This window comes from Numida meleagris, chromosome 2, assembly GCF_002078875.1.
Source record: "Numida meleagris isolate 19003 breed g44 Domestic line chromosome 2, NumMel1.0, whole genome shotgun sequence".
NCBI classification, from domain to species: domain Eukaryota; kingdom Metazoa; phylum Chordata; class Aves; order Galliformes; family Numididae; genus Numida; species Numida meleagris.
Window position 1 is genome coordinate 124,826,424 of NC_034410.1, and position 23,009 is coordinate 124,849,432.

The 23,009-nt window shown below is 45.4% G+C and overlaps 1 long non-coding RNA gene across 1 annotated transcript; it reads right to left on the minus strand.

The window, feature by feature from the left end:
• Window positions 9,434-22,851, minus strand: LOC110394882. Its single transcript, XR_002435997.1, has 3 exons — window positions 22,428-22,851; window positions 13,414-13,555; window positions 9,434-12,213 (listed from the first exon to the last, which is right to left on the minus strand). It is a non-coding gene; the product is annotated as an uncharacterized LOC110394882 (long non-coding RNA).

Sequence of the window (23,009 nt, forward strand, 5' to 3'; positions counted from 1 at the left end):
CGGCGGAGCCGCGGGAGCCGTTTGCGGGGCCTGCAGCGTGGGCGCGGCCGCGGCCGCGTGGTTCCGCGCTGCCGTTAACGCTGCGCGTGTCGCCGTGCTCGCATTTTCCTCAGAGCGCGCATACGATGCGCTGCTGCCCGCGGGAGAGGGTCGCGGTGCCGCGGTGCCTCTGTGGTGCTCTCGTCCCACGGCACGGTTCGCACCTTCCGCGGACCCCGCTCGTGTCTGCTGTGCTCGGTGTGCGCACGGTGTCCTCGCCTCCCGCTGCGTGCTGATCGTGCCTTTAATTCCCCAGCACGGAAGTGCCTTTGGGGTCTCGTCCCCACCACCGCCACTAGCAGGGGTGAAGCGTGCCCGCGCCGTGGCAGTCCTGCCGGGCCGTGCGCCCGCGAGAGCTCAGCAGCGTGCCTCAGCCCGTCACCGTCCCACTGGAGTTCCTCAGATAGCACTGCCTGGATTTCAGAGCAGTCCGGGATGCGCTCATTCACGTAACCGTGTGTGAAAGCAGCGGCCTTGACGCCCGTGGGAGTGCCGATGGCGGCAGCTGCTCACACGCGGAGCTGCTATCGGCACCACGTCCCGCTCAGCGAGTGAGCGCCTGGCACAGGAGCGGGGACGGCCTTAGAGCTGCTTGTCCACGCTGCCCTGAGCCGCTATCACTCGGTGCACAGAACGGCAGAGAGCTCGTGTGCGTGTGCCTGTGACTGGTGCCTGTCATGGGAACGCGGCACTGGCCGTGCCATCGCTGCGCGCACTCCCTGCACACCCAGGCTGCGCCTCTGGGCTGGGCATGCAACGCCCCTGTTGCTTATTCACATATGCTCAACGGACTGATACTTTCTGATTTTCTGCACCCTCTTGGAACAGGCAGTTAAAACTCAGATGACATTGTTCTACAGATGAGCGTTAAGCGAGCACGTGTACCATTATTCACTACGTGGTGTTTTCCAGTGAAATAAAGGCTTGCACAGATGCAGTAGATGGATCGATTCCTGTTCCACGGGAGATCTATATTCAGAGCACCTCTGAGTAGGTAATCTGGTATTCTGTACAAGCAGAACTGCAATAAGCCGGTGCAGCTTATTCCAGCCTTTTCTTCTCCTCCCACAAAGCAAAATAAGCTATACCAGCAAAAGCGCTGTGTTGCTTGCGATTGCATCTACACCTGGGGCTTTCACGAGCCCAGCAGTGATAATCACAAATCGCGCTTTGCTGCATCCCCAGCCAGTAGCAATGCTGGGAGAAGTCTGCGGCGCAGAGCAGATCGGTGCCCAGATGGGGAGATCAGAGCGCAGCCGGTGGCAGAATCCCATGTCCTCAGATCTATTTTCTTGCAAAACTTCAGTGGTGTCTCCTCGGCAATCGACCAGCTAAATACCTGCTGGGGATGTGAGGACTGAGCCCACTGAAAATATTTACACTGGATACTGCTCATCAGGGCTAATAGCCTTCCCGCCTCTACAAAATGAGTGCTGTAAATTTGCCAGAGGGACATTTCAGTTTGTGTTCTAGAGGAACTGGTGAACCTCAGCCACCGCTTTGGAATTGTAGCCGCTCTTTGCAGCGAGAATGAAGAGCTGGAGTGTACAGCATTTCCCACATCTGGGCTGAAGTACCCTTCATTGATTTGCTTACAAGGGAAAACCATGCTAAAGTGGGCTCGGTGTGAATTTACATTGTGCGCTCTTCTGCAGGCTGGATCTCAGCATCCAGTGACCTTTCTGGGGTTAAACCCAAACCAATTCCAAGAGCGAGGTCTGCGCTGTCAACAGCCGTGGTCAGATGTTGGTGGCAGAGATCACGACAGCGGTCTGCTAACCATGAGCTGCTCGCTTGTGCCTTGCAGCCGGCAGAAACAAGGACAGCACAAACAGTGGGTTTTGCAATAACGCAGCTGTCAAATATGTACGTGCCCTGGTGCAGATTTTGTGAGCGTAAATAATAGGGTTGGCTGCTGGGTAGAGGCTGGGGTTCCCTGCACTGCAGCCGTGCAGTCCTTTGGCTGAGCCTCAGGTTAGCTCTAGCAGGGTTTTGGGGTGCACTTGGAAAACAGCATTCCCATTCAGACCGGGAAAATCAAAGTGAACATACTTTGTCTTCTCGTGCTGGTGGTGGGTTCTCGAGCGCGGCTTTTGCTTTAGCAGTTTAGCACAGCAGTTTCCGTTACAAAAGAAAAAAAGCCAAAAAATTATGGATGGGGTGGATTCTTTTAAAAATAAAAGGGTGAAGACAGTTGCAAATCTGTTGACAACGTTCTTCTGACCACTAACAGCATTTTTCCTGGGCGGTAGTTTGAACATCACTCTGGGATTCTGCTTTTTTTTCCCTGGGGTTAATACATTTCTCTGCTTTGTCTGCTTCTGTTCTGGGACTGCCAAAATTACCACGGCAAATGGGTGTCTCAGTCATTCTATTAACGAGATTTTACAGTTGCAAACAATAATCTGTTCCTTTCCTTTTATTATTATAGCTCATCTGCTCTCTTCTTTTGCGTTCATCTGTTCACATTTTTAGAAAACAGTCTTTAAGCTATTTTTAGTAATCCTTGACTTTGAGATACCTCTGGCAGAGGCTGGAGCCTGCAGGTTTCGTAAACAAGCACTAATTGTGTCCATTATGTGGCCGCCTCCAATTTTTACATAATTCTACAGGGTATCCTGGAGACATGTTTCGTTGCAGAACGGAAAGGTCGGTTTATAAACCTTACCTATATTTGAGGTACTGATCCTGACAAGGTGGACTAGCGGGTGTGACCTGAGCTTTAAACCTATTAAGAACAAACAAAGAAAACCCTTAAATCCTGCGCGAAGTCTGCAAGCCGGTGTAATCTCAGCTGCATAAGTAGGAGTCCTTCCACTACATGTTTGTATGTGTTCAGGATCATTCTGAGCAGTGACACAGAAACAACAGCCCAGCTGATGTGCCGTGAGAAATACACTGAGTTTGTGCAGGTGTTTACGTTTCCAAACCCCGTGTGCTGGAGCTGGGTGATCTCTGATCTCAGGCTTCAGCGTTGTGTGTTAAAATAAATCAGACTGATAAGTTCATGAAAGAGGCTGTGGAGTGTTGCATCATGATGGTAAGTATTTATAGAGTTGTTTATGAAACAGTCGGAGGGCCTTGCCCTCAGCAAACCCCGGGCCGAGGAGGTCCTTTCCAGCCCTTTGTTTCCACGGTCGTTTCTCATGTCTTTTATTTTCAACAGAAACTTCTGTCATATCTATTAAATATGCAGAGCTTCTCTTCATAACAGTAGATGCAGCGCCAATGACTGATGCTTGTGCAAAGGAAATTAATTTCCTATGCACGCTTTACAATGCAGAATGGGGAGAGGCCAGAATGCCATCCAACTAAGGCGAGTTTAGATTCCCCAATAATCGTTTTGTAACCTGCATTTATAATACATTTCCAAGAACAAAAGACATTCCTTTAGAAACAGCTGAGGTTGCTAAGTGACACAGATGTATTTACTGTGTCATAACTTGCAAAATCCAACCACACTAGAGCTGGGCAATTAATAAGGAGAAATGCCGTGAGTCTTGCACCGACTCCTGGAGTCAGTATAAATACACTGGCCAACAGTTTTACGGGGCTTTGGACACCCAGTCAGAGACCTTAAGGGAAACAGAAAACATTGTTCACTTTTGAAGATGTAGGCTTTCATTCTTAAGAAATTGAAATATGCCTGTTATGTCACAGCACAAGAACCTTTGTTCAGATCTGCGGGATTTGTTTCTTCCATGCACTGTTTCTGTTTATCCTCATTCGGTTACCCAAGAATTCCCCTTTAGGGGTGCTGCGTACCAGCAGGGCTATTGATGTAACCACCTCTGAGGCCGAGTTGCTTCATTTGGCTGAAGTTATTGCTGTTTGTTCACCTTTAGCCAGACCAGCCTGCTGTATCCCAGTGCGTCCATGTACACAGGATGAGAATTTGTCTCCGCTTTGGAGGGACCAGAGAAGCCTAAGTCGCAAAGCCTCCTCTTTATCCCCAGACATCTACAAGCGCTTGTGCATCCCCTGTGCCCCAGATGTGCAAACGGTCTACAGGGATTGCTTCACATCAGTGCGCCGAGCTACCTGGTTATTATGGGCTGTCAAGTTGCCTTGCACAACAGCCCCTGCTAGTTCAGGAATGAGGCTGCAGGCGTGGGAAAGGAGCCTTCAGATACCTCAGTGATGCACTAAACTACGGGGAGACCAGGTCTTTGTTTGTTTATTCACATAATTGACTCACTTCCAGCTTTCCTAATAACTGGAATACGTTTTGTGTGTGACATTACATTGCAGGCAATGGGCCGGTACAGTCAGTTGTGTGGGATCTTACGGATTTTCCACATGCATAGTTCCTGTAAATAATTTCCATTTGTCTGATCTTTTCAATATTAAAATGCATGAAGCAGAGATGAAAACAAAATACTGAGCCAGGCCTGAAATTCCACGAAGAGAGACTTCTGTGACATCTCTTGAAAAATACTGAAGATTCGAAAGAAAACCTCATGCACGTGTTGTCAAAATTCTCAGTGCATTTCTATACTTCTAGACAAAATGCCCGTGCTGTTATACCTCCGATCCGTAACTGTTTGTTAACCAGACACGTCTCTTGACAGTTCTGTTAAAACAAGCCTGTCTACAGCGAATACTGAAAAGCCACAATCAATAAACTAGTATATAATGATTACAAGTAATGTGTCTCACTCAGCATGCAGGACAAAACAAAAAGGAAAAAAAAAAGCCTCTTGTCTAATTGTCTTTGAAGTAGACTTGCTGAGAATTAAGGGAGTGCTTGTCCCACAAGGGCTGGACCCAACCCCGCTGAATCAGTGGAACCCGGGAAAGACTGCCAGCTTGCTTTACCTAAATCCTTCCTTCACGCATACTTTGGACATTAAGCTGTTAGAAAAAGGTGAATGTCATTTAGAAGGAGGAAAGAAAACAGGGCAGCACCTGAGATCGGATAACCCCGCTTTGTGTTTTTAACCTCTTGTGTGTGTAATTCAGGGCCCAGCGTGCTCCAGAAGCGCAACCAGTCCTCAATGAGAAACATCCTGGGGCCACGGCTCTGCTTACAGACATGTCACCTTTCCTCCTCTCTGCTCACTGACTACAGCTCGCCCAGCACCAGTCCTTGTGATGTTATTAATGTCACTGTGAATTCCTCACTTCTCCCACTTGTTCTGGTCCTGGCCAGTGCTACAGTTCATATCCATTTTTCTAAGCCCCTCAGAACAAGGCAGGTGGGTCTAGCTTCTTGACACAGCTTCTCTTTTTCCCTCTAAGGAATGATGCCTGTGGCAGCTGGATCTCCTTTTTAGCTAATACAGTCCTTTTGATCTGGTTGTGTTCCTTTTCCATTTTTTTTCCTATCAACGCTTAAAAAATTCACAAGCGCTTGTGAAGCAGTGACTTATTTTAAGCTCTTTTTTTTTTTTTACCCTGGCTGCTTGTTTTTTCTGACAGTCACCTATTAGGTCAGCCCGATTTTCCCTTATTAAATCAAGCCAATATATTCAGACAGTGAATTTCCCAATAGCAAAGTCAACAAACAAGATCCATAAATTATTACCCAGTAATAATTTCCATTGCATTAGCAACTGCGTCTTCCTGTATATTTTGTTTAGAGCTAAATTCACCCTCAATGGATAATGAGAAACAGCCCTTTGGGTTGCAAACCCTTCAGTGATCAGTGTCCGATATAATAGATTTCATGAGGTCCTTGGGTGCTGTTAAACATGCATAATTTAGGGTAAGTATCACAGGTCATGTCACTTAGCTTCTTCTGATGTACAATGCTCAAGACTTTAGGGGAAAAAAAAGCCCTGACTCAAGGTAAGATGCTTGGAAACATTCCTACCTCTTTCACATTTCCTGTCTTCAGGGTCCTGCTGAACCACCATAGTTCACAGCCAAGGGCGCCAAAGTAAGTTGGCCGTGGTTTTCACTTTTCTCTATAGCAAATGTAGACTTGTAGCAATTGTGAAGCTACAAAGGTGCAGATTGGGCATGTTGGAATAACTGCCCGCTCTTCTATCTTGCTATTATCATTTAAATTAAGAGCAGCAAAGCAAAATTCCTTCCAGTTATGAGAAACTTTTTCAATGTTTTACAGTCAAAGGGCAGCAACTTCTTTGCATTTCTGTTTCCTCTTCCCATCAGTGACTAGTACAGTGCGAGAACTGTGGCTGCTGGACATTGATTCCCTTGTTCCTTCTTTTTTTGCTGAGAGACAGGACTATATTTCAGAGGGTGAAGTCATGGGGCTTCAAATGCTTTTGATTGGGAAAATTACAGCCAATTGTCCTCAAGCTTCTCTCATAGAATCGTAGAATCATAGAGTCATTAAGGTTGGAAAAGAGCACTAAGACCATCTTGTCCAATCATCAACCCATCACCTCCACACTACTAAACCATGTCACTCCATGCATCATTTACTCTTTTCTTGCGAACCTGCAGGGACGGAGGTTGTCACTTGCCTACTGAACACTAATGACATGTGTTGGCATTTACAAGTTATCTATTGCTCTTGAGGGAGTGCTTTCAAGACACTTTTAAAGGTATAAAGAGACACTTGGAGTCTCTGCCCCAAGGAGCACGTCTTTGTACCTTCACTTGTGTCTGGTGCCAAGCTTCTGAATGCAAAATTCTTAGTACCAGTACTGCTGTAGGGTTTCAAACCTGCTTCAGTGCTCACATTGAAGCCCTCACTGTTGTGCTGGCAGAATGCTGCTGAGCCACATTATGAGACAGTGAGCTTTCTCAAAAACACTTCATTTTAGGTCTTTTAGAAAATGATGGGTCAGCAGAAATGAGCAGTGCTATGGTTGAGGAGGGCAGAACTGAGGAAGGATGGTGGGACAGGGCTAAGTAAAGCTGCTTTTACCTGTAAAAACTTTACATCGTGAAACCATGGGCTGTGATTTCTGAGACCGCTTATGGTTCTGATCAGCTCTGTTAGTGACTGAGCCATTAATTCTGGCCCAGGCGTTAGCAGGATCCTGCCAGAAATAAGGAAAGACGGGTGGGAAGGCATGGGAAGACCAGCAGCATTCAAATGGTGCAAACCTGTGCTCACAATATGGAATAGCTGATGAGCTAGGCTCACTATCAGATCAGCCTGTATTTCCTGTTGGCCTCGCTGCCTCAAATGAAAAGCAACTGCAGACTCAGGCTTTTTTTTCTTTTAATGTAGAAAGGATTCTGATTATAACCAGAATAAATTCTAACTCAGGTTAACTTTGCAGTGAAATTAAACCCAGAGAGCTTGTAAACAGAAAACCTGATTGCAAAATTGATGTAAAACTTTGTAAAGTAGATCTACTGGCACAATTCTGGTTTAAAAATGAAGGCAGGACCCCAAAGGCCAACATTTCTAAGACAATTTGTTCAAGGAAGTAACATGCTTTTCCAGTTAATGAACCACTTTATAAAACATTTAATATTTTTTACTTTCATTATAATTTTCCTTAGAAATACACATGAGATCATCATCTTCAGCGAGGAAGCCATTACTCAAGCTATATATCTCTGGTGTTTGGAGCTCATGCATTTCAGAAGTTCCCTCCTTTGGGCTTTTAACACATTTATGTTCATGATGATCTATTGTAAATAGTCCCTATTTTAAGTTTGTTTTTCTTTCTGAATGCCAACCTTCAAGAGAACACTCTCCACAACGTTTGCCAAAATTTGTTGTTGTTACAACTTGGTGGGTTTTGCTACCTCCATTTGACATTCAGTTGACTAAGAGAGTAAGCTGGGCAAAGCAGCAATAAAACCAGGAGTTGCAGCATGGTTTGCAAGGATGCAAACGTATAAATGAGTTAGGTACAAGGGAGCCTAGGCGTAATCTATCTCTGTGCTTGCAACTACATCCCTTGTACCTCAAAATCATACCTGACCTGAAACTGTACGACACAGCTGAACAAAAATAATTTTAAAATATCAAAAGGAAAAGGTCCCATGGCACTTCCAGCTTTTGATGACTTTTTCATCATAGCTACCCTGCTCCTTACGTTTATGCAGATTCTTATTGACATTGGGCATTGCGAAGCCTCGTATAGCAAATTGTGATACATTGAAACAGGGATTGCACTGCAGAAAATATAATGTTAATGATGATGATTAAGGTTTTCCTGGGATTCCTACATGTGTTCTCATTATTACTGCTGCTATCATTCAGCTGCTGAACTCTCCATGCTGTGATTGTTGATGCCTCTGCTATCAAAGTAGGTAGAATATTAAACTGAGTGAATGTGAATCTAAACTGCTCTTTTTCATAGAATTATTCTGGTATGAAAGAACTGTCTCAAGATCCCCACAGATAAACTCTCCTAGATGCCGAAAGAGGAATGAAGACGTATTGCTCAGTGAGAAACCTTTTGACAACAGCAAGCTGAACAGAGCAACCTCAGGAATATCTCCTATGCCAGGGTACCCTGGCTTTCATAGTGTTCTAAGGGGGCTTGTGTAACTCAGAACATGCTGGCAAGCACTTTGTCATTGAGACTCCACTTGATTTAGGCCCAACTCCATGGCAAGCTGCCTTCGAGGACCACTCCATCCAATCTTCTCTGTGTTTCTGACACATCCCTTGTGCTGACCCTGGCACTCATTGAAGCCATGGCAAGCTGGGTCAGAGGGGTACACCAGTAGAAAACTAATCCTGCAAAAAAGCAATGAGTTTAGCTTTGTGGGCAGGAGTGGAAGAGGGATTTCTCCTTTCACATCAACGTTTGGCTTTCTAGAGAAAAGGATACTGAGGGGCGGCCTCATGGTGGCATACAGCTTCCTCATGAGCGGGAGGGCGGACGCTGACCTCTCCATGCCCAACTGGTTGCTTCTGCCCTTGCTATTAAGCTCACAGCCTCCTCAGATGGGACCATTCAGTGGGTATCTACAAGGCTATGCCGTATATCAGGCAGTGGCTCATGGTATGTATCTTCTCACACAACATAAAGTTGGTGAGCTGTAGTGAGTAGCTGGAGACCAGAGGGCAGAACTTCTTCACCCACATAGCTGACAAAGCCAGTCCATCATGAAGCACACTGGAGGCATCTCTGTGGATCGTGTTCCAAACCCCATTCACGCCTGGAGTTCCTCTGTGCTTTTTAACTTCAAAAAATGTTCTGTGTGGCAGCTACAATTGTAGATTGAGTTTTCTTCACAGAAAATATTCTGCTGGGGAAAGAAATTGTTACACAGCTATCACAGCAAAGCCTTGTTACAGCTATTTGAGGCTTGTGTATGACACCATGGCTGTACATCTTTCAGTTCTGCAACATAGGTAGGCATCACAGAGGGAACCCTAATAGCACTGCGGAATTGTTACTGGGGCTTACAGTTGGCACAGATCTCCTTTTCAGCATTCAGCCATGCAGATCTGCTCAATACAGACACATTAGTTCACATTACACTCTTTCAAAATTCAAAGCTTTAATCATGGTTTGGGAATAAACAGAAATCCCATTTCTTCCATGCTGACAATATACAATGGTAGAGTTATGCTGGGAGAAAAGCCCTTAGGAGAGCCTACATGTAGACTTTGACCAAAGTGCCCGAAGGTGTGGTCTCCCCAGGCAATCTCAGTATTTCTCAGGGGTTTGTGTGTAGACAAGCCTCTGAAAGCCATGAGAGTCTGTTGCAACCATACAACTTGCAAAACTGGTGTCTGAAACAAGGACTAATCACCAAAAAGAGCTATCTCTGTTGAGGTTGGTGGGAGTGAGGTTTCTGGACCTCTCCAGCTGAGGATATTCATCAAATATTATATTTATAAAGCAATTTTTGTTTGGAGAATGTGGCAAAGTTCAAACGAATTATTCACTATTTTGAGTGAACTCTTTCTCCCATCCTTAGATGTTTGGAATCGCATAGCTCACAGTGAACAGCTTTCTGTTGCTACAGCTCAGACTGAATGTGTAGTGTACTTTGGCAGACCCCCTCCCACCCCTGCCAATATCTAAAGGAGACTAATGCTGCTGGTAAAAAAAAGTTATGAAGAACTTTGCGCACATAGTTTCTCTTTTTGATAATAAGGTCCACATGAGTACAATGGAAAGCATCTTCTTTCTGAACTGATTTGTAGTATGCACATTGCTGTTTGGAGCAACAAAGCAGCCACTGCAATACAAAAATGTCGGTCCTCAAGAAAAATTTGTAGTTGCAGTTATCTTATCACATAAAAGGAGATGCTGAGGAACTGCAAAACTCTCAAATATTTATTCAGCAGAACGGTTGAATCCCATGCGCACTTTCCCAGCCATGCACATGTGCATGTTTCTCGTATGTCACTTAATGTGTGCTGCACTTTATAGCAGGGTCTGGGTAATACGTCACTTTGATTTACTGTACGATTTCCTGAGTATATAACAATCCAGAAATAAGTGCCTTTTTGTGGGTAGCAAAGATTTTGAGTGCAGCTCACCGCCTCCACTGCGTCAGTTAGATCTATTGCACCAGTATTAATGGCGTGCTCAGAAGAACTTTTACTCCACTATTGAAATTCTTCTAGTGCTGTATTTAGCTTTGGCAAATATTCCCCACGTGTCTTTGAGTGGCAGTCCATCTTTGGGTGTTTATATTTGCCATCTGGAGACGTCAGCTTTGTTCTGCAGAACTACGAAATGGTGTAAGTAAATCTCAAGAAGTTGTAAAGAACATTTTTTAAAGGTTTCCACACAAATATACCCATAAATAGCATAGAAAAATGAAAGTTTTAGTCATGTGTAATGGTTTGGATGTGTATTTTTTGTAAGTTATTTTATTATCTGATTTTTTTGGACCCTATTGCTACAGAAAGCCTGTAAAGAATTGTAATTAATGCGTATCACAGAACTGATAAATACTCAAGGTTTTAGTTTCTTCATTTATGCCTGTGATGTTCAGTGTGATCAGGTTCACAGTTCTTCCAGCGCTTCTATACTGAGGCAGACTTCATGGTTTGCGTGGATTTTACACACAGCGACTTTTGTGGAAAAGACTTGAACAAAGGATGATCATACAAAATTACATAAAGTATAACAAATCCCGGATTCCTTCGACAGGCAGCTGCAATAATTATGCTTTATTATTAGTGCTGTCGCTCTTACTTTTTGTACTTGCAAAAGTCTGAGTGTAGAATCCATATTTCCTTGTATTTGGCTACAACATGGATAAGCATCAGAAGTGATTAAATGTAACCATGTAAAGGATGTAACCTCCTGTTATGCTGCAGTAGGTTTGTTCTGCCACCAGCTACTGCTGGATAACCGCTAGCGTGAAGTTCAGGTCTTGGCAGGTAAAACATTTCCAGCTGAACGTCATCATTTCCATAACGTGGAATATTTGGAACTATTGCCATGGTAAATAGAACAAGAACGCAAGCAATGGTTATAAAACAAAGAACAATTAAAACTCAGTCCCTAGAAATGTATTAATGTTCTTTCTGGTTATTTACACAATTGAGATGGGCAGGGACTTCTACAGCACTCAGAAACGATACGCACTCATCTCTGTTTATACCACTGCAAAAGTTTCTGCCGTCTGCTTTTCTCCATCTACTCTTTGCTCTTTGTAAGATGAGCTCGGCTCCAATGTCATATTAAGATTTATTGCTAGTGATCTGCTTCAAGTTGTTTTCTGGTCACCAACAGCTTGTTTGGAATCCCTTTTCCCTTTGCTGTTGGCTGGTGCCACCGTGGGACTCTGGCTTGTCAGAGTTATTTTATACATCATTAGCTCAGCAGTGCAGAGGACAATTACTTTCCCATAGAAAAGTAATTCTTTCTTGGAAGACACATGTAAATCTTGGCTGTTGAGACAGTGGCTTTTGTAAATTTCCTTGAAAGTCGAATACTCGGGATTTTATTCTTCACTGCCCCACACCTCGTGCCATCATTTATAGTTCTGCCAAGTGCTCGTAGAACACTGCTGAACCAGGGGACCAGTGGCAGCCCATGCTGTGTGTGCTCGCCTTTGAGACTGCTTGCTTTGCCATCTCAGCGCCTTCGTACGTGAGTCGTTTACTTCTTCAGATGTGATTTCAGCTTCATTTCCTTTAATGATCAAAAGTGGGCGGCACAGTTTAGCCCTGAAAAGGAGCGATCCCACAGCCTGCCTGCCTGCAGCGGGAGAGGAACTAGGGCAGAGGCCAGCTGGGCAGCAGCCAGGGCTGCGGCTGCTTCCCGGGCCGGAGTGCTCCAAGGTGAAATACAATCGGCCACGCTGGAAAACTAGAGGCTGTAAATAGGATAAAACAAATAAGTATTTGGAATAAAAAAAGAAAAAAGAAGAAGAAGAAGAAAAAGAGAAGAAAGGACTGCAAGATCTGGCCTCTTTCCAAACACTCTTCCTATTTTTTTGACAGTCATCATTTCATTTTTTCAGCAGTGCATGGTCCAGTTCTTAGCACTGCCTTTTCTGCAGGGTGACACGGGGGTAGGATCTACGTGGATCTGACAAAGATCCCAGTCCAATACAGGCCAGATTTTCTGTCATATTCCTCCTTGTGATACAGTTCGCTCTAAGACTCAGGTGTAGTTCTCACAGAGTGCGTGAGTTTAACCAGCTGGGATCAGGACACAGAAATTCCCATTTTGGGTGCTTCAGTGGCTAGCTGCTGACACTGGCATGCCTGGGGTCTAAATTGCAGTGTGCAAGATTTGCCCTGTCCTTGAGACCTATGAGATCTCGGGACCCTCAGCATTGCCTTTATGTTTCTCCAAAGGTAGGGTTTGTATTTTAGAATAATTTCTCCCAAGTCCTGTTTGGTTTCCACTTTGCAAGTAGCCAGGTAACATAGCAGTGCACACTTAGCGGGTAACCTGGGCTTGCAGGGAGCCAGCTCTATTCTAATAGCAGCAGAGCTGTGAGCCTTCCCTCCACACTCCAATCACTTCAAAGCCTAGGTGTGCCCATTTAAATGCCAATACTCATTAGCACAGATCTCTATTAATCAAGCTGTCAGCCCAACTCAAAGCATTTTCCATTCAAATTTTATCTTCATGTCCCCCTACGTGTCCACCTTTAATTTTTCCCAGATGAGCCCTGCCCATCATTATCAAGAACAGCACTTTCTGGAGTAGATTAGAAGAACATCAGCGATTCCTTTGTCTTCCATTATTTCCATTTTATTTTAATTAAAACGTGATTTATTTCATTCTTCCTGCAGTGTACAATATCAATGAAACAATGTACATCCCACCAGATAATGGAGAATGGGTCCCCCCCGTTATTAATCTGTGTTATTTGTTAAATTCCAATAGTTTTTCTTTATTTAATGGCTGCACAAATTATCTCCTGGGGAAGGCTGCAGAGTTATTAAAGCTTATCTCTCATGGGCCTAATTTTCTCTTCGTTTCTTGCTAGCCATTTATACTAATGCAAAGTGTACATCAAATGCTAGGAAGAGTCTAAATTAGAAATTTGGTAGTATTTTACCTGCATCCATGCAAGCCAACTGAGTCAGATGTTATGCCTGCAATACTATGCTTCTGGCTGAAGATCTCTTGCGGTGTTCCCACTTTTCCAGGTGGACACCAGACCATAGATCCTTGTCAAGTTGCAGCAGGGACTCAAAATCCTTGTCACAGAATCACAGAATCATAGAATCATCTACGTTGAAAAAGACCTTCAAGACTGTCAAGCCCAACCACTGACTTACAGAGTTCCATCACTAACCACGTCCCTCAGTGCCACATCCACACATCTCTTAAATACTGCAGGGATGGGGACTCCACCTCCTATCTCCCTGGGCAACCTGTTCCAGTTCTTGACCATTCTCCTCACAAATAAATTCTGCCTGATGTCCAACCCAAACCTCCCTTGGCACAACTGGAGACCATTTCCTTGTGTCAGTGGAGACCAAGCTGGTAAGACCAGCTTCCAAAAGCACTTCAGCAACATTTACACATCTCTCTAAAGGCTGAGATTTCTAAGGGGACAGATAGTCACTTAGTGGCATTGTCCAGGGAGTCAGCACTCCTTGCAGCTGGTCGGTTCCTACCTGGATCTTTTTGTGATGGAGTCAGGCCGCAGCTCAGAGTTCCACTGGGCTAAGCTCTCCAGGTGGTGCTAATTACAGGTATACCTTTCTTTGACACGTCTCTCTCCCTGCCATTGCTGCTGCAGGCAGCCCCTTTGTTTTGTCCGCTTAAAAAAGTAACCCAGGAGAAAAACAAATGTGCTGACTGCTCAGAGCTGGGCCAGTTTCTCAATCACTCCCACAAAGAGCTCTGTTGGTACCCCTGACAGAGTCGTCCATGAGGATTTGAGGACTGAGGGTTTGTGGCGAGAGTGGATGGAGGAGGAGGGCAGGCAGCTCTGGAGTTTTGCTGCCCATTTCCTTGGTGGTTGTTACGGTGCAGATCTGGAAATATATTCCATTTGGAGCAGATTTACTGGGGGACTCGTGAGAGAATGGCTGTTTTGCAGGCAGCATGTAAGGGTGAATTACCATATAAAATGCATGGGAACTGTGGAATGAAATATCCAAATGTATGAGAGCCTCTGTTTATCCTTACTAGCACACTCTGGATTATTCCTTCATGAGAGGCTGCAAGAAAGAGCCCAGAACAAAAGGAAAAAACCAGAATCATTCATAATTCTTGTCAATTAGCCAGCAATGCAGTATGTAAGAAAAAAAAACGCAGAGAATTTATGAAGGCCAGCAGCACATGCAGTCATTTATGCTTAGCACCGGGCTGTACCTGTTCCTATATGTAGAAGAATAGCAAATAATTAACATAGAACTGGTTAGTTATTACTTGGGCCTGGAGCCAAACCATGTTATAGCTGATTTACCGCAAGGGTTTATCTGCGCCAGCGCCACTCTCCACCCGTGCTGGTGCCGGCTCCAGCTGCAGGAATAACTGCAGAAGCTCCACTGGACCAGGCGCGGGCATTTTACTGCTGGGTGGCCTCATCTCACTGTGCACTCATATGTGTGCAGCGCTGTGGATGGATGAGTGTTTTACAGCCTCTCCTTAGAAATGGCTTTAATATGCACACCAACAGTCAGCATATAAAAATCATTTCCATCGAGTGATTTTGGTATATGGGGAAGACAGATTACAAGGCTTGTTATTATGCTACTGTGATGGGCTCTAAAAAGGAAACATTTTTCCTGGCATGTTGTAAATATCTCATCATGACACTGCAATCATAAGATGGGAAATGGTTGCAGCTACACATGAGAAAGGCAGCACCGCAGGTACAGGATCTCTCCTTCTCTTTGGTCTTCCTAATGGTGAGCTGCAAAAAGGAAAACTCATTTGTCCAAATATTTTAGGGGTTTTTTTTTGTTTTGTTTTTTTTTTAAATTACTTGTTGTTCACTATAGAAATTCATACTTTGTTTACAGCCTGTTCTGTGCTGTGAAGCATATGAAAACGGAGCTGGCTCCTGCCTGGCAAGGCTCCTTGCTCCCTGAGCTGCTCCAGGGCTATGCTCTCAGAAGGACCCAAAATCAGGTTTAAGTGGTCAAACACGTGCCAATGTCTCAGAGGACACAGGGTTAGAGGCAACATTCGGGAACGTAAACCTAAGTTTCTAGAAGTATTCAAGGAGTTAAACAATAAGCCATATCAGGTAGCCTGTTTATTACCATATGGCTATTTCCACTCCTGTTCTCCATAAAGTTGTGCCAGCACTTTCATTTTAAACACTGTTTTTCATTAGTTTATATAACACAGCTGTAAATGTTTTTTTCAGGCTGAAACTTGGCATCCAAAATCACAAGGGAGAAACTAGGAAGAAAGAAACCACCCCTGGCTAAGCTGCTTCTGGATGATATGAAAGTGAAGCTGCTGGGAGCTTTGCAGGGAACAGGTATGTCCAACTCAATAAAAGCTTTGGATTAAGAAGTGAAGGAGATACAAAGCAGCCACAGCAGAAGCTCTCCTCAAAGCAGTGATCCTGGGAGAGGCCAGCGCACGTGTGTTTAGAGTCTTGAACTGGGATGGAACTGCTCCATAAACAAAATACCAATACAGTGATGCTAAAGGAATATAAATTAGTCATCGTGTGCTGGACTTCTGCTCTCTGGTGTTTACATTGTAAATGTGGATTGCCTCTATCAAGCATGGGGAGACCCATGGATGTGAATGCATGCCCTTGTGTAAGTAACAGAGATTAAGGACCTGATCACCTAGGCTGGAGAGATACAGGACAGCTGAGCCATCTCACAGCATGCTGGAAAACTTTTCTCCTCATTTTTTGTCTAGCTTAGTTTTCTGCCAGATTAATGAGCTGAAGCACCTCAGTGAGGCATCCAACAGATGTGAGAGCCATCACAAGCAGAATGGTCATTTCCTAACACTGGTGTCACACAATTACACAGAGAGTTCGGCTGGTGCAGCTCAGGAGGCTGCAGGTAGGCCCCAATGACTGGCTGGTGGGAATGGAGGACAGAATCATAGAATCATAGAATGGCTTGGGTTGGAAGGGACCTCAAGGATCACCAAGTTCCAATACCCCTGCTGCAGGCAGGGTTGTCAACTGCTAGATCAAGTACTAGATCAGATTGACCAGGGCCCTATCCAACCTGGCCTTGAACACCTCTAGGGATAGGGCATCCACAACCTCTCCAGGCAACCTGTTCCAGCACCAGACCACCCTCTCAGTAAAAAACTTCCCCCTGACATCTGATCTGAATCTTCCTTCCTTCAGTTTAAAACCATTCCCCCTCATCTTATCATTATCTACTCTTGTGAAAAGTTGGTTTCCCTCATGTTTCTAAACCTCCTTTAAATACTGGAATGCTGCAATGAGGTCTCCCTGCAGCCTTATCTTTTCCAGACTGAAAAAGCCCAGTTCCTTCAGCCTATCTTCATAGGAGAAGTGCTCCAGCCCTTCGGTCATCTTCATGGACCCTTCCAGAAGCTTCACATCTTTCCTGTTTCTACCAGGACACCTAAGTCCTTCACAGCAGGGCTACTTTTAAGGAGTTCTTCTCCCAGCCTGTATACATATCTGGGATTGCTTCAACCCAAGTGCAAAACCTTGTACTTTGCTTTGTTGAACCTAATTAGGTTCACACGGGCCCACCTTTGGAGTTCGTCAAGGTCCCTCTGGATGGCATCTCGTCCTTTTGCCATATCAACTGCACCACTCAGCTTGGTGCCATCAGCAAACTTGCTGAGGGTGCACTAAATCCCATCATCTGTGTTGTTGATAAAGATGTTTAAGAGTACCAGTACCAAGACAAACCCCTGCGGGACACTGCTCATCAACAACCTCCACCCGGACATAGAGCTGTTGACCACATAGGCTGTAAAGCTGCTGCGCAACCATTGGAACCAATGTGAGAGCATCTGTAGAAACAGGGCTGGCTTTGCTGCAACAGCCTCATGCCAGTTCCCCTAAAAGCCAAGCCAGATGGGTCAGGACATCTATTAAAATCTCACTTGCATTCAATCAGCATGGAGAACAGCTCCAAAAACCACTGAAGTTGCTTCAGCACCTGGGAATTCACATAACAGGCCCTTCAGGCATGTAGCTCCTGTTTTTGGCATGATTATTAAGAACTCGTTTTTGGTTTGTTTTGGGTGTAGGTGCCAAATATCCACTGTAAGTATCAGAGTTTTGCCCAGGAACTCTCTAAGAAGTGTGGTGATACCAAATGATAATTCCTGCTGAAGCCTCTGAGGATGTTTGGCTCTTTGAAAGGAGCTTTCAGCACCCCTAGGAGAAATCAGAGGAGACAGCTTGATGGCACAGGGATGAAGTTCCTCAGTTCTTACACCTGAAAAAATGTTCATAACTACACCTCACCTCAGAAAAAAAGCTGCAGTGTGTGGAGAGCCCATCGGTGTGTACGAGGTTACCACTGTTGCCTAGCAAGTGGCTGGAGTAGGTGGCCCAATATTTCAGCTATGAGTCAATGAAGTTACATAATTTGAAGTACAGCTGCGCTGTGCATGCTACCTGCTATAAACAAACTGCACTATCACGTATTTACCAGGGAGGGTGAACTGGCTCAGCTAAAATAAGAACAGGAACAAACCTGTGTCCCGCAGCCTTACCCTGCGTAAGCTCCAGCACAACCTGTCCTGGCTGAAAAGAATTAGCAGAAGATTTTTTTTTCTCGAAGTCTTAATTGCTTAATTTGAAAAAACAACAACAACAACAACAACAACAAGAAACCTACGAGAGACGGAAACAGCACAGAGAAACAAGTTTTTATGCAGCATTTCAGCCAAACTTCCCAAGCTGAGCAGAGCAATAAATGTCAGGGACCAGCTGCTTCCTTTCATACGTAAGCCCGTGTGGAGACCGTGGGATTCCCTACAGATCTCCCTTTGGGGAATGCTAGCTGAGAGCATTATTTACAAAAGAAATAAAGGATATTAGCAAACAGAGGTGGACTTTATATTTCCTTCTCATTTTCCCCTTGCCAACCCACCTACTGTTCTGGCTGCCTTTGGGGGACTCGTAAAACCACTCATCCCATGGCCATTGGGTTCCACTGCTCTCTGGAATCACATCCTGCATCCCACAGTTGTGTGGGAAGAAGTAGGAGCCGAGTGCTTAGAGCCCAGCACACGCGCTCAGCAGGCTCTGGCTGTCTCCTCACTCTATCTGCGGGGACATGCTATGTGTCCTGTGGCACGTCGCCATTCTTGCACGTGGTGTGAGGATACGAGGGCCTCATCCCCTCTGGAGAATGCTCCGAGTTCCTCAGTGCTACGTAAGTGGGTGATTATTAGAGAGAATTGCTTACGCAGTGTGCAGCTCCAGACATCCTGAGATTACAGTGCTTTCTCTGTCATTTTGACAATTACCTCGCATTTATATTGCAGGAGCAATCAGATGTGCTAGAAATTGTACTTTCTGGTAGGGAAATACAGTCTCTGTCACTAGGGGACCCTTTTAAAAGAAAAGAAGGTGGAGGCTGGGGGAAAGGAAACCTCTGTCTGTCTCTTAGGCATAGAGGGAGGGAATGACAGGAGCTCCTGCACACGCTTGGAGATCACAGGCAAAGAAATACGTGGGCAGGAGAACTGTTAATACCAGCCTTCCTGCTTGTGGTGTTTTGCTTAGAAATCCAGTTCTGGTATCAGGAAAGACTTACCGGAGTAGAAGTGCTGGAGGGGAAAAGAGTTAATTGGGATAAGAAAGATAAGTTTGGTGGGAGAAAAAGAAAGAATGGAAGGAATGGAATGGAATGGAAAATATATAGAATCACAGAATGGCTTGGGTTGGAAGGGACCTCAAAGATGATCCAGTTCCAAGCCCCTGCCATGGGCAGGATTGCCACTCACCAGATCAGGCTGCCCAGGGCCCCATCCAACCTGGCCTTGAATGCCTCCAGGGATGGAGATATAGAAGGATAACAATGATGTGGAGAGATGACAAGGTGCAGAGTTAGGAGGAGAGAAGCACAAAGCAGGAACAGCAGTCTGGTAGTTTACTAAAAGAGTGAAAAATAGCCAAAGTTTTAAACCTGTGTAAAGGTTGGGCTTAAGAGCTCTACAGGTGTCAGAAGGAGCTCATGAGCACACAGTGAGGCATAGACCGCCTGGAGCAGGACAGATCAGGATGTGGCTGCCCCCTCCCGTGCTGTGTCCCCATCAGCACCGTTTCACCAGGGCTGTTCTTTGAGTGATTGCTCATAGGGCTGTTGGTCTTGATCTGTCAGTCCTTCACTCTGCTGTCAAGAAACACGCAGGATATGGATTCAAATCCATTAGCAGTTATCCTTCATTTCAGTGAGGGAAAACCAGATATGGGGACATATTTGGGTTTTAAAAGGAGATGATGCCAGGGTGGGTATTTCTCAGGTGCAGTCTTCTCTTTTACAAATGAGCCCTTCAAAATCATGCCTCCCTGAATGCTGTGAGGAAGCCACACCTGCTTTCCCAAAAACACCATTCCTGACTTGTAGTTTCTTCCTTACTTGCACCAGAGAAGAGACATCACCCTTTCTCTTTTTATTTTTTTTCTGCTTTCTTTCTGTTTCACATGCACCTGTGGTCAGCTCCAAGAAGGCTTTGGGGTTCCCTTACCAATGCCTCCTGCACCCAACACCCTACAAGCCTCCCACTGCCCCTTCAGCTGTGCTATTGCCACTGCTGCGGTGCCAGCCGGCAAGCAGGATCAGTAAAACTGATGCAGGTTTGAGGTAATGCTGTAAAACTGGGAGGAGAAGGGAGGGAGAGGCAGGGTTATTTTTAACCTGGATCAATTCCCTTACCCACTTGGTGCTGCAACCTTGCAGCCACTCGCACCTGCTTGCAGAGCAGGCAGCAACAAGCCGGTGGCTTGGGAGCATGTGCTACTGGACCGTTCCTTGCCAGCACAACCAGTGTCCTATACATGTGCTCCCTGCTCTGCTCAGCCCTTGCTTTCTATTGCTGTCACCTCAAAAAAGCACATTTCATTGCTCCTTCTACAGAGCTGGGCCCATTGCTCAGATGGGTCCCTACAGCATTACCTTGAGTTCTGTGATATCAGGAATCAGGATATCAGCTGCTGGAATCACACCATCACGCATGAATGTGTTTTCTTTTTCCTTCCTTTCCAGCTTGTGGCAGGAAAATGAGGGAAGCCCGGCAGCACAACACAAAGGCTCAAACATTTGGCAGGCCATAAAAAAACACTTCCAAAGTACATATTTTGTAAAATCTATTATTTTCCGAGGGTTGATTCATGACGGTTGAATCGCCAGGACCGGCAATATTCATATAATGCAGACGAGCAATAAACATTACAGAAGTAAAAAAGCACAGCTCTTCTATATCACATGCCAGCTGCAGCGACACTACGCCTCAGCTGGATTTATTGTGGCATCCTCAAGCAGAGCGAGTGGTGAAGTGCTGCCATTACTTCTGATTATGAACGGATTGGGTAAGAGCATCATGGCTATAAACACCCCATTACATCAGGGGCCACACAGTCCAACACCTATCACAGTAATAACGTGCAATTCTTCTGTTTTTAAAATAGAGCTCTTGGGAAGAAAATAAATAGTATTCTGGTCTGACACCTGAGAGGAAATGGGGAAGGAAGTAACTGTAACTGGCACAGCTAATAGTGGGCTATGATGTTACCCTCCTGGGAGCCAGGAGGAATTGTCCTGCACTTCAGACCAGAATTAGTCTGATTTCTTAAATGTGAATCTGTGTTAATCCTTCTAGAAGTTAAAAAGGCAAGGGAGCACCTCATCCCATCCTGCTAGAGGAGGGCCAGTGAGCTGCTGACCTCCTCCATCCCCAGGCTCCCTGTGGACAAGGGACATCCCAGCCGCCCTTGCTCTCTGCTTAGGGAGGACAAGGCTGGAGCAAGCTGCACTTTGGTACCTCTGCCAAATCTAATGGTGCCTGGAGGCCACAGCTCAGAGGGTTCATCCCTGCACAGCTGCTCCCACTGCCCTAAGAAGCTCAGCTGCTCCTCTTGCACACCCCAGGAGTGTGCCCAAATTCCATGGCCGAAGGAGAAGGGGCACTTGGTGTCATCTTGTGATTTATTTTCTTCTGATAACAGAGGTTAAGATTCAGCCAGAAGGTGCAGAGAGACCTTAGGTATCACTGATGGATCTCAAAGTGGTTTTGGAGATAGACAGTTTTACACCCCATGCAGACATTACACTGATAGCACTGAGTAGGTGTTTGATTTCCTGAAAATCACTTAGCAAATTACACATCTGGAAAAAAAATGTCAACTTCCAGTGACCCACTTCGTTACAGTAGGGAGGTCCTCCATCTAAAGGAGGATCTCTCTGCAGAGACAGACCTTAGCTAAATGCCTGCAACTGCCCCCCACCCCCTGACCAAGAGGCAGATTTGAGCTGAGCCTACCCTGTTCCCGCTTAGGTCCCCTTCCACCACTCCAATCCTGCACAAGGGGCTCAGCCTTTGCCTATCCACCCACCCTGGAGGAGTGTGATGGAACACACCCAAGCTATGAGGTACTTCATTTTAACCATTGCAGGCTAATGTGGCATCTTTGCTTAAGATATGCAATGTTACGTATGGGCTGCGGCGGAAGGCTGTTTAAATCTTTTCCCCCTTGCTTCTTTCAGACCAAGCAGTGCATTAGCATGGCTGAAGATCCAAGCTATTTTGTAGCAAATGTAGATCAAATGAATCTGTCTCAGCCTCAGTTAGACAATGAGAGACTTCTTTAATGGCAGGAAGTTGGCTGTTCCCATATTCTTCACCCAGACAAAAGTTCTGGCCACTGCTAGATGAGAAAATAGCGACAGCATTTTCTAAAGAGCCAGGGAAATAAAATCACAGAAGGAAGTGTTCTAAAGCCCTTCAATATAGCAAACTGTGTCAGCAAAGCAAAGATTACATCACCCCCAGAAACAAGGAAACAGCTCTGTGAAGGTAATTACAAAGTATGATGTAAACAGCTGGATAGGGGGATGTGTAAACACTGCAAAACCAGAATACTGAGTGCATTATCCCAGAGAACCGAATGAGAGCATTTCAAGGCATGTGCTAACTCACCAGCTCTCACCATTATCCCCGAGCATGAGAGGCTGAGTTTCAGTGCTGTCCTGAGAAGCTGCAAACATCAGAGCACAGAGATACATGTGCACATCCAGGTCCACCAGCTCTGCTGGGGAGGGGTGAATCTCCAGCAAGCAGACGACAGCAGGGAGCAGGCAGGCCATGAGGCTGCACCTCCAGCCAGTTCTGGAAATGGGATTCAAAGCCACAGTCCGAGCTACTTTGATTGAGCCCCTGTGCACAGACAAGAAGCTGAGAATCAAGTGGGGTTTTGTACCTTTTTCCAGGAGGTAACTACAAACGATTTTTATTCAGGTTGTAGAGTTACCAGGTTCAAATTTCAGCCCTTTTCTCTTTCCAGATCTGACTGCAGACTTTACTCTGCAGTGTGCATTTCAATGTTATTATGTCACAGACACCGGCAGGTAGGAGCAATATGCAAATGGGCACACAGCTTTTACTTTATGAGTCATTATTTCCACTGGGGTAAAGGGAAGGAGGACACTTCAGCAGGACACAGATGATGCCATGCACTGCAATCCCACATCACCATAGGGTACTGCTGGTCTGTGGGATCAC